Below are 9775 nucleotides of genomic sequence, written 5' to 3' on the forward strand. Positions count from 1 at the left end.
GAACTCTTTACCATTGTCGTCAGGACCCAGATGATGTTTGGCTGGCATTGGTGTTGTGAAGCCTTTGCAGTCTTGCATACCGAACTTCTTCAGGCAATCTTTGAGATACTTCTCTTGAGATATGAAGATGCCATTGCGTTGTTGTCATATTTGAAGACCAAGGAAGAACTTCAGCTCCCCCATCATGGACATCTGATATTGCTCTTGCATCATGTATCCAAACTCTTCACTGTACTTCTGATTGGTGCAGCCGAAGATAATGTCATCCACATATATTTGGCACACAAACAGTTCACCATCATATGTCTTCGTGAAAAGAGTGGGATCTAGGGAACCAGGTATGAAGCCTTTGCTCTTCAGGAAGTATTTGAGTGTGTCATACCAGGCCCTAGGGGCTTGTTTGAGGCCATACAGTGCCTTGTTGAGCTTGTATACCATGTCAGGATGTTTTGGATTTTCAAAGCCAGGCGGTTGAGCAACATACACTTCTTCTTCAATCTTGCCATTGAGAAAGGCACTCTTCACATCCATTTGATATAGAAGTATGTTATGATGATTTGCATAGGCCAGCAGTATGCGTATGGCTTCAAGCCTAGCCACAGGAGCAAATGTTTTATCGAAGTCAATGCCTTCCACTTGAGTATATCCTTGAGCAACGAGACGAGCTTCGTTTCTGACAACTTGACCATGCTCATCTTGCTTGTTGCGGTATATCCATTTGGTGCCTATTATGTTGTGCTTCCGTGGATCAGGACGCTTAACCAGTTCCCATACATTATTCAGCTCAAACTGTTGAAGCTCTTCTTGCATAGCTTGAATCCATTCAGGTTCCATGAAGGCTTCTTCAACTTTCTTGGGTTCTGATATTGAGACGAATGCGAAGTGCCCATAGAAATTTGCTAGCTGAGTTGCCCTTGAACGAGTGAGTGGGCCAGGTGCATTGATGCTATCAATTATTCTTTCAATCTGCACTTCATTGGCAACGCGAGGATGTACAGGGCGAAGACTTTGCTCTTGCTGTTCACTGTCGTTGTTGGAAGGAATGTCTTCAGGCTGAGCAATGTCTTCATGTTGATCAGGTGCTGAAATGATAAGTTCTTCTTCGGGATGAGCTTCAGAAGGTATAATCTCTCCAGTTCCCATTAGCCTGATTGATTCACTGGATGGAACTTCATCTAGCACACTTGGCAGCTGCTCTCTTTGTGATCCGTTGGTCTCATCGAACCTCACATCCACTGTTTCAACCACTTTGTAATGAAATAGATTGAAGACTCTGTAGGAGTGCGAATCCTTTCCATATCCAAGCATAAAACCCTCATGTGCTTTTGGTGCAAACTTTGAGGTGTGGTGTGGGTCCTTGATCCAGCACCTTGCGCCAAATACTCTGAAGTAACTGACATTTGGCTTCTTGCCAGTTAGGAGTTCATAAGAAGTCTTGTTCAGAAGCTTGTGAAGATAAACACGATTGATTGTATGGCATGCAGTGTCAATGGCTTTAGTCCAGAATTTTCGTGGAGTCTTGTATTCATCTAGCATCGTTCTGGCCATCTCAATGAGTGTTCTGTTCTTGCGTTCGACGACGCCATTCTGCTGTGGCATGTACGGAGCTGAGAATTCATGTGTGATGCCCAAGGTATCAAGATATGTATCAAGGCTAGTGTTCTTGAATTCAGTGCCATTGTCACTTCTGATGTGCTTTATCTTGGCGCCGTAATTGTTCATAGCTCGAGTGGCGAAGCGTCTGAAGACATCCTGCACTTCAGTCTTGTAAAGGATTATGTGCACCCAAGTATATCTAGAATGATCATCAACAATAACGAAGCCATAGAGGCAAGCAGTAGTAGTAAAAGTTGAGTAGTGAGTGGGACCAAAAAGATCCATGTGAAGCAGTTCGAAGGGTCGAGTAGTGGTCATGATTGTCTTCGAAGGATGTTTTGCCCTCGTCATCTTCCCTGCTTCACAGGCACCGGATAAGTGATCTTTCTTGAACTTGACGCCCTCGATGCCTATGACATGTTTCTTCTTCGCAAGGGTGTGGAGGTTCCTCATGCCAGCATGCCCAAGCCTCCGATGCCAAAGCCAGCATTCTGAAGCTTTTGCAAGAAGACATACTACAAGTTGTGGCCCTGCTGAGAAATCTACCACATACAAATCATCTTTCCGATACCCTTCAAACACTAGAGACTTGTCAGATTCCATTAGTACCAGGCAATGATATTTTCCAAATATTACGACCATGTTCAAATCGCAAAGCATTGAGACAGACATTAAGTTGAAACCCAGGGATTCAACAAGCATGACTTTATCCATGTGTTGATCCTTTGAGATTGCAACTCTACCTAGACCCAATACCTTACTTTTACCAGTGTCAGCAAATGTGATGTGGCTCTTGTCAGATGGACGTAAGGTTGAGTCCATAAGAAGGCTTCTTTTGTCAGTCATGTGATTTGTACACCCACTGTCAATAATCCATTCTGAAGACTTTGAAGACGCTGGTGTCGTACCCTACAGTGCAGTTAGGGGGATAGGCTTCACGAAGAGAATTGTGAAGCAAAAACATTTGACGAACCAGTGGGTTATGAAAACTTAGATCCAGATTAGGACTAATAGGGAGAGTAGCATGCGATTCAGGAACGAAGTACATAATGATGCCATTCGGGCATTTTATCTTGCGCCCTACAAGATTTTTAAGGTCCCCAGCAATAGCGTTAGAAGATTTTGGTTTTCTGCTGGAGACCTTTCCCTGCAAAAGAGAGTTAAGCCTTCTTAACCACCCACATCTTCAAGGGTGGCTTAGAAGCAATAAGTCTAAGTGCAGCATCTGAAAATTTTGGCTTTGAAGCCTTAGCAAACAGTCTTGCAGGTGGACAATAGTACTCATAAGAATAAGCAGAATAATTTTTGGTCATATGAACATGACGGTTTGATGAACCGCTCTCATATTCATATGCCTGAGTATGGTTTCCCTGCAAAACATTTGCGTTAGTGTGACTCAAGTGAGTCCTCTGTTTGTATGAAGCCTTTGGACCGTATGAAGCCTTTGGTCTGAGGTTTGTCTTCTTCAAGTGAGGTGTCATGAAGACATTCACAGGAAGATTTTCCAGACACTTTTCCGGAACCCAGATCTTCTTCATAGGCGGTCCATTCCTGGAGTTAGTACCAATGTACCTGGCAAACACTTCACCATTCTGATTCTTAAACAGTTTATAGTTTGCATCAAAGGATTCATCAATGATAATGGGGTTAGCACAAGTGAAGCCAGATAGATTGGATGGATCTGCTGAAGGTTCCTTTGCAGCAACCCATGTGGTGTTGGGGTACTGCTCAGGTTTCCAGTAAGAGCCATCTGCATTTATTTTCCTTACGAGCCCAACACCCTCTTTCCTAGGGTTTCGGTTCAGAATCTGCTTCTTGAGGACATCACATAATGTCTGATGTCCTTTAAGACTTTTGTACATCCCTGTTTCAAGCAATGTCTTCAACCTAGCATTCTCATCAGCAATAGCAGTGGTATCCTCAGCAGAGGGGTTAGTTACCACATCAACAGTTGAAGATATTGCAACAGCAGTAGCAGTGGAACATTCAGCAACAGACGTAGCATTATCACGCTCAATGCATTTAAGACATGGTGGTTCAAATCCTTCCTGAGCGGAACTGATCTGTTCGGCGCGAAGTGACTCGTTTTCCTTTTGAAGATCTTCATGAGCCGCTCTCAATTTCTCAAGTTCTTGCTTCCTTTGAAGATAATCATAGGAAAGCTTTTCATGAGTTGTTGAGAGAGTATCATGACGATTTTCAAGTTCCTGATACTTAACGTGAAGATTTTTTATGTCTTCAATTAAGGATTCAGATCGAGTCATTTCAGCACCCAACAGATTATCGCTTTTGTCTAACAGTTTTTGAATATGTTCCATGGCTTTCTGTTGTTCAGTTGCAATTTTAGCAAGTGTTTTGTAACTGGGTTTTGAATCACAATCAGAGTCATCGTCACTAGATGTTTGATAGTGAGTAGTGCGTTTGTTTACCTTGGCACCGCGTGCCATGAAGCAGTATGTAGGAGTGGAGTAGTCCTTGTCATTTGCATCGGTGTCGGTGATGAAGTCATTGTATTCAATGTTGAAGATGGACTTGGCTAGCCAGACTTGCAATGCCAGAATTAGACTCCTCCTCAGACTCCACCTCTGCCTCCACAGAAGCGGACTCCTCCTCTGAATCCATTTCCTTGCCAACAAACGCACGTGCCTTGCCAGATGAGCTCTTCTTGTGTGATGAAGACTTTGAGGAAGACTTGGAAGAAGACTTTGTGTATTTCTTCTTCTTCTTGTCGTCAGAGTCATATTCCTTGCTCTTCTTCTTCTTTCTGTTCTCATTCTCCCACTGTGGACACTCAGAGATGAAGTGTCCAGTTTTCTTGCACTTGTGGCATGTTTTCTTCTTGTAGTCATGAGCAGAAGCTTCATCATTCCTTGAGCTTGATCGTGAAGACTTTCTGAAGCCTTTCTTCTTGGTGAATTTTTGGAACTTCTTCACTAGCATTGCAAGTTCCCTTCCAATGTCTTCAGGATCATCAGAACTGCTGTCAGATTCTTCTTCAGATGAGGAAACAGCTTTTGCCTTCAAGGCACGAGTTCGCCCATAGTTTGGACCGTAGATATCTCTTTTCTCAGAAAGATGAAACTCATGTGTGTTGAGCCTCTCAAGTATGTCAGATGGATCGAGTGTCTTGAAATCAGGACGTTCTTGAATCATCAGGGCTAGGATGTCAAACGAACTATCAAGTGATCTCAGAAGCGTCTTGACGACTTCATGTTTGGTGATCTCAGTAGCGCCGAGGGCTTGAAGCTCATTTGTGATGTCAGTGAGTCGATCAAATGTGTGCTGGACATTCTCATTGTCATTTCGCTTGAAGCGGTTGAAGAGGTTGCGAAGGACACTGATTCTCTGATCTCTCTGGGTTGAGATGCCTTCATTGACCTTGGAGAGCCAGTCCCAGACCAGCTTGGATGTCTTCAAAGCACTCACATGACCATACTGTCCTTTGGTCAGATGACCACAGATGATGTTCTTGGCAGTAGAGTCCAGTTGAACTCTCCAGCCTTGGGAACGCCATTCTCGACGACATACCATAGGTCGACGTCAATGGCTTCAAGATGCATACGCATCTTATTCTTCCCGTAGGGATATTCAGTTCCATCGAAGACGGGGCACGTAGCGGAGACTTTAATTATCCCTGCAGTCGACATAGCTAAAACTCCAGGTGGTTAAATCGAATCACACAGAACAAGGGAGCACCTTGCTCTGATACCAATTGAAAGTGCATTATATCGACTAGAGGGGGGGTGAATAGGCGATTTTTATGAATGTCTTCAAAACGTGGAAGTTATGAAGACAAACAGTAGAGATATGCCTATCACTATGCAGCGGAAGTTAGATTACACTAGGCAAGCCATGGTCAAGTATTCAATAGAGTGAAAGCACAATGACAAGTAGCTGTAGTGTAATAAGGATCAGGTAGGAAGAAGTTATGAAGCCAAACAAATCATACAGTTACGTTGTGAAGACAAAAGATATAGCAAGCATGCAATGGCTTCACAATGGGTAACAGTAAGTAAAAGGAAGTGAAGATGAAACCAGTGACTCATTGAAGACAATGATGTGTTGGACCAGTTCCAGTTGCTGTGACAACTGTACATCTGGTTGGAGCGGCTAGGTATTTAAACCTTAGGACACACAGTCCCGGACACCCAGTCCTGAACACACAGCTCAGGACACCAAGTCCTCACCGTATTCTCCTTGAGCTAAGGTCACATAGTCCTCGCCCAATCACTCTAGTAAGTCTTCAAGGTAGACTCCCAAACCTTCACAGACTTCGTTCACTGGCAATCCACAATGTCTCTTGGATGCTCAGAACGCGACGCCTAACCGTCTGGAGGATGCACAGTCCTCAAGTGTAATAAGTCTTCAGATCACTCAGACAAGAAGACTTAAGTGATGCCCAATTTACTCTGGCTCTGGGTGGTTAGGGCTTTCTCCTCGCTAGGAATTTTCTCTCTCAAAGGCTTCGAGGTGGGTTGCTCTCAAACGACAAAAGCCGTGAACTGAAATCTTAGCAGCCAACCGTTTATGGTTGTAGGGGGTGGGCTATTTATAGCCACTTGGCAACCCAACCTGATTTGTCTGAAATGACCCTGGGTCACTAAGGAACTGGCACGTGTCTCAACGGTCAGATTTCAAACTCTCATGGAAACTTTACTTGGGCTACAAGCAAAGCTGACTTGTCCGGCTCTGGACAAGATTCGCTCTCATTGTCTTCACTCGAAGACATAGGTTTTTGGTTTAGGCATCACTTCAGTCATTCTGACTGGTTCTCCTGGACCCCACTTAACAGTACGGTGGTTCCTATGACTCAACGCAAAAGAAAAAGAACTACGAAAGATCTACGTCTTCAAGCTCCATAGGCTTCATAACGTGTCTTCTTTTGTCATAGTCTTCAATATGAATATCTTCATATACCACCTTTGACTTCAATGTCTTCATACATTTTAGGGGTCATCTCTGGTAGTAAACCGAATCAATGAGGGACTTCTACCTGTGTTATCCTGCAATTCTTACAAACACATTAGTCCCTCAACTAGGTTTGTCGTCAATACTCCAAAACCAACTAGGGGTGGCACTAGATGCACTTACAGCGTCTTCGATTCAAGCTCCAACGCCTCGTGCTTCGACACGAGAGCCTGTAGCTCTTGTTGCACCTCGCCCACCCGAGCCTCTTGCCTTTCCCGCTCAGTGCGCTCCTTGGCCGCCTTATCTTCGGCCTCGGACAGCGCTTGCTTTAGGGTCGCCACTTCGGTCGTGGCCCTTGGCAAATTCATGATGATCCTGTCATTTTGCAATCGCATTCTTTTTATACATATCCATAGACTAGGTACCACTTACCTTTGTTCTCCTTGAGCTGCCTCTTGGCAAGGTCGAGCTCGTCCTTGGACCCTTTAAGGTCCTGCTTCAGTGTGGCGACCTCCGTAGTCAGTGCGGCAGATGCCAGCAGCGAAGCCTGCATACACATATTGACATACTTATATTAGACTCCTGCGATATTGTTTGATCCTCTGTTCGGCTTTTCTTTATGAACACCGAACAGAGCATCAGGGGCTACTGTCTATGCGGTAATATTTTTCCTATATTTTAAACACTTACCTCAAAGCCTGTTAGAAGGCTGGCACAGGGTTCAGTCAATCCGCTCTTGGCGGACTGAACCTTCTAGACCACCGTACTCATAATAGTACGATGCTCCTCATCGATGGAAGCGCTGCGAAGCGCTCCCAGCAGATTGTCCGACGCCTCTGGATGGACAGAGGTCGCCAACACAGGCGTCTTGCCCCTCTTGGAAGGAGGCTGCATGCTCGAGTCCGGAACCACTGGAGGTTCCGGCGCGGTGTTCGGCTGAGGGCCGAACTCGGAGCCCTCAGGGGCCTTGTTCCCTCTGCTCTCGGAGTCCGGAAGGTCGCCTTAAGGCACCTCCGGGACTGTCTCCCCTCGACCCGGTGCCTCTTGAGACAATACCTCGGCGTCGTCCGCAGGGCAAGGGGAGGTGGCGGTCGGAAGTGGATCGCTATCCATATCCAACGAGCCTAGGGAGCCGTCCGACGATACATCGATACTGGCTCGTGGCGGCCTGCATAATCATATTCGGCGTTAGGGGAAGCAGTGCGACAAAGGAATGCTATGAGTTACTCTGGTATCCGAATACTTACAACTTCGCCAGGGGCTTGGCCCTGAGCAGCCAGTCGTATTCGCCTTTGCCGGCGGTGGTGGAACTGTCCGGAAGGAGAGTCCTTCCCTTCTTGGACCCCTCGGCCTCCCCAGTTGGGGCGACCTTCCTTTTCTTGTCTCCCCCATCTAAAGGGGGAGCATATTCTTCTTCCTCCTCGTCTTAAGTGGAGGAGTGTGTCGCAGAGTTATTGGACGAAGAGTTCGATGACGCCTGACGTCAGGAACTCTTTCGGGTTCCCTTGGCCTTCTTGGTCTTCTTCGGCACCTTGTAAGGAGCTGAAGTCAACATCCTCGTCAGGAGAGCGTCTGCTGGGCCTTCGGGCAAAGGAGCCGGATAGTCGATCTGTCCGGCCATCTCCTGCCAGTCCTGTCAAAGGTACGGGAGCTTAGATCCTGCATAGAGTCAAACTATGAAAAACAAGTATCCTGTGAGAGGTAATACAGCTTACCGCGCTGGCTTGGCGCTTCGCGCAGAATCCGTGATACTCGATAGTGGGAGGGGGAACCTCGGCACCCTTGAATAGCACCTTCCAGGCATCCTCGTGAGTTGTGTCGAAGAGCCTGTTCAGAGTTCGGTGCTGGGCCGGGTCAAACTCCCACAAGTTGAAAGCCCGTTGTTGGCACGGGAGGATCCGGTGGATGAGCAGGACCTGGACTACGTTGACGAGTTTGAGCTTCTTGTTCACCATGTTTTGAATACATGTTTGGAGTCCGGTCAGCTCTCCCGAACTACCCCAGGACAGGCCCTTCTCTTGCCAGGAGGTGAGCCGCGTGGGGATGCCAGATCGGGACTCGGGGGCTGCTGCCCATTTAGGGTCACGCGGCTCGGTGATGTAGAACCACCCCGATTGCCACCCCTTTACGGTCTCCACAAAGGAGCCCTCGAGCCATGTGACGTTGGGCATCTTGCCTACCATGGCGCCTCCGCACTCCGCCTGGCGGCCGCTCACAACCTTCGGCTTGACATTGAAGGTATTCAGCCATAAGCCGAAGTGGGGCTTGATGCGGAGGAAGGCCTCGCACACGACGATAAATGCCGAGATGTTGAGGATGAAGTTCGGGGCCAGATGGTGGAAATCCAGGCCGTAGTAGAACATGAGCCCCCGGACGAATGGGTGGAGAGGGAATCCCAGTCTGCGGAGGAAATGGGTAAGGAACACTACTCTCTCATGGGGCCTGGGGGTGGGGATGAGCTGCCCCTCATCTGGGAGCCGGTGCGCGATGTCATTGGGAAGGTATGGCTCTCCTCAGCTTCTTGATGTGTCCCTCCGTGACGGAGGAGACCATCCACTTGCCTCCCGCTCCGGACATGGTTGGAGAAGGTTGAGGTGGGAAGTGCGGACTTGGGCACTGGAGCTCGAGTGTGCGAAAATGGATGAGCAAAGGAGGAAGAAGGTGTGGATGAAAAGGTGAATCCTTATCCCTTTATATGGGCGGACGAAACTATGCGTCCCCACTAGCCTGGTAAAACTCGCTTATCCCCCAAGCTCCGCAATCGATAGTGCGGTTGGGTTACCCACGCCCGTATTGATGAGAATCCTGTGATAAGGGGACACGATCTTTGCTTTGACAAGACGTGTCAGAAAACTGCCTTGCGTTATATGCGGGGCTAGTTAAAGGAAACGGTTCGAATAATCACCGGGCCATGACATAATGTCGTGTTGCCAAAACAAGTCAGCAAATTAGATTTGTGGAAATATTATTCTCTCTACGGTGGTATGTGGAAATTATTTTGCAGGGTCGGACACTATCCTTGTATTCAAATTCTTCCGTGGTGTATTCGGAGGAGGAACCCGCCTTGCAATGTCGAAGACAACACTGCGCGCCGGACTCATCGTCATTGAATCCTGGTTCAGGGGCTACTGAGGGAGTCCTGGATTAGGGGGTCTCCGGACAGCCGGACTATATCCTTTGGCCGGACTGTTGGACTATGAAGATACAAGATTGAAGACTTCATCTCGTGTCCGGATGGGACTCTACTTGGCGTGGAAGGCAAGCTCGGCAG

This window comes from Triticum urartu, chromosome 3 (assembly GCF_003073215.2).
Source record: "Triticum urartu cultivar G1812 chromosome 3, Tu2.1, whole genome shotgun sequence".
Classification (NCBI taxonomy): Eukaryota; Viridiplantae; Streptophyta; class Magnoliopsida; order Poales; family Poaceae; genus Triticum; species Triticum urartu.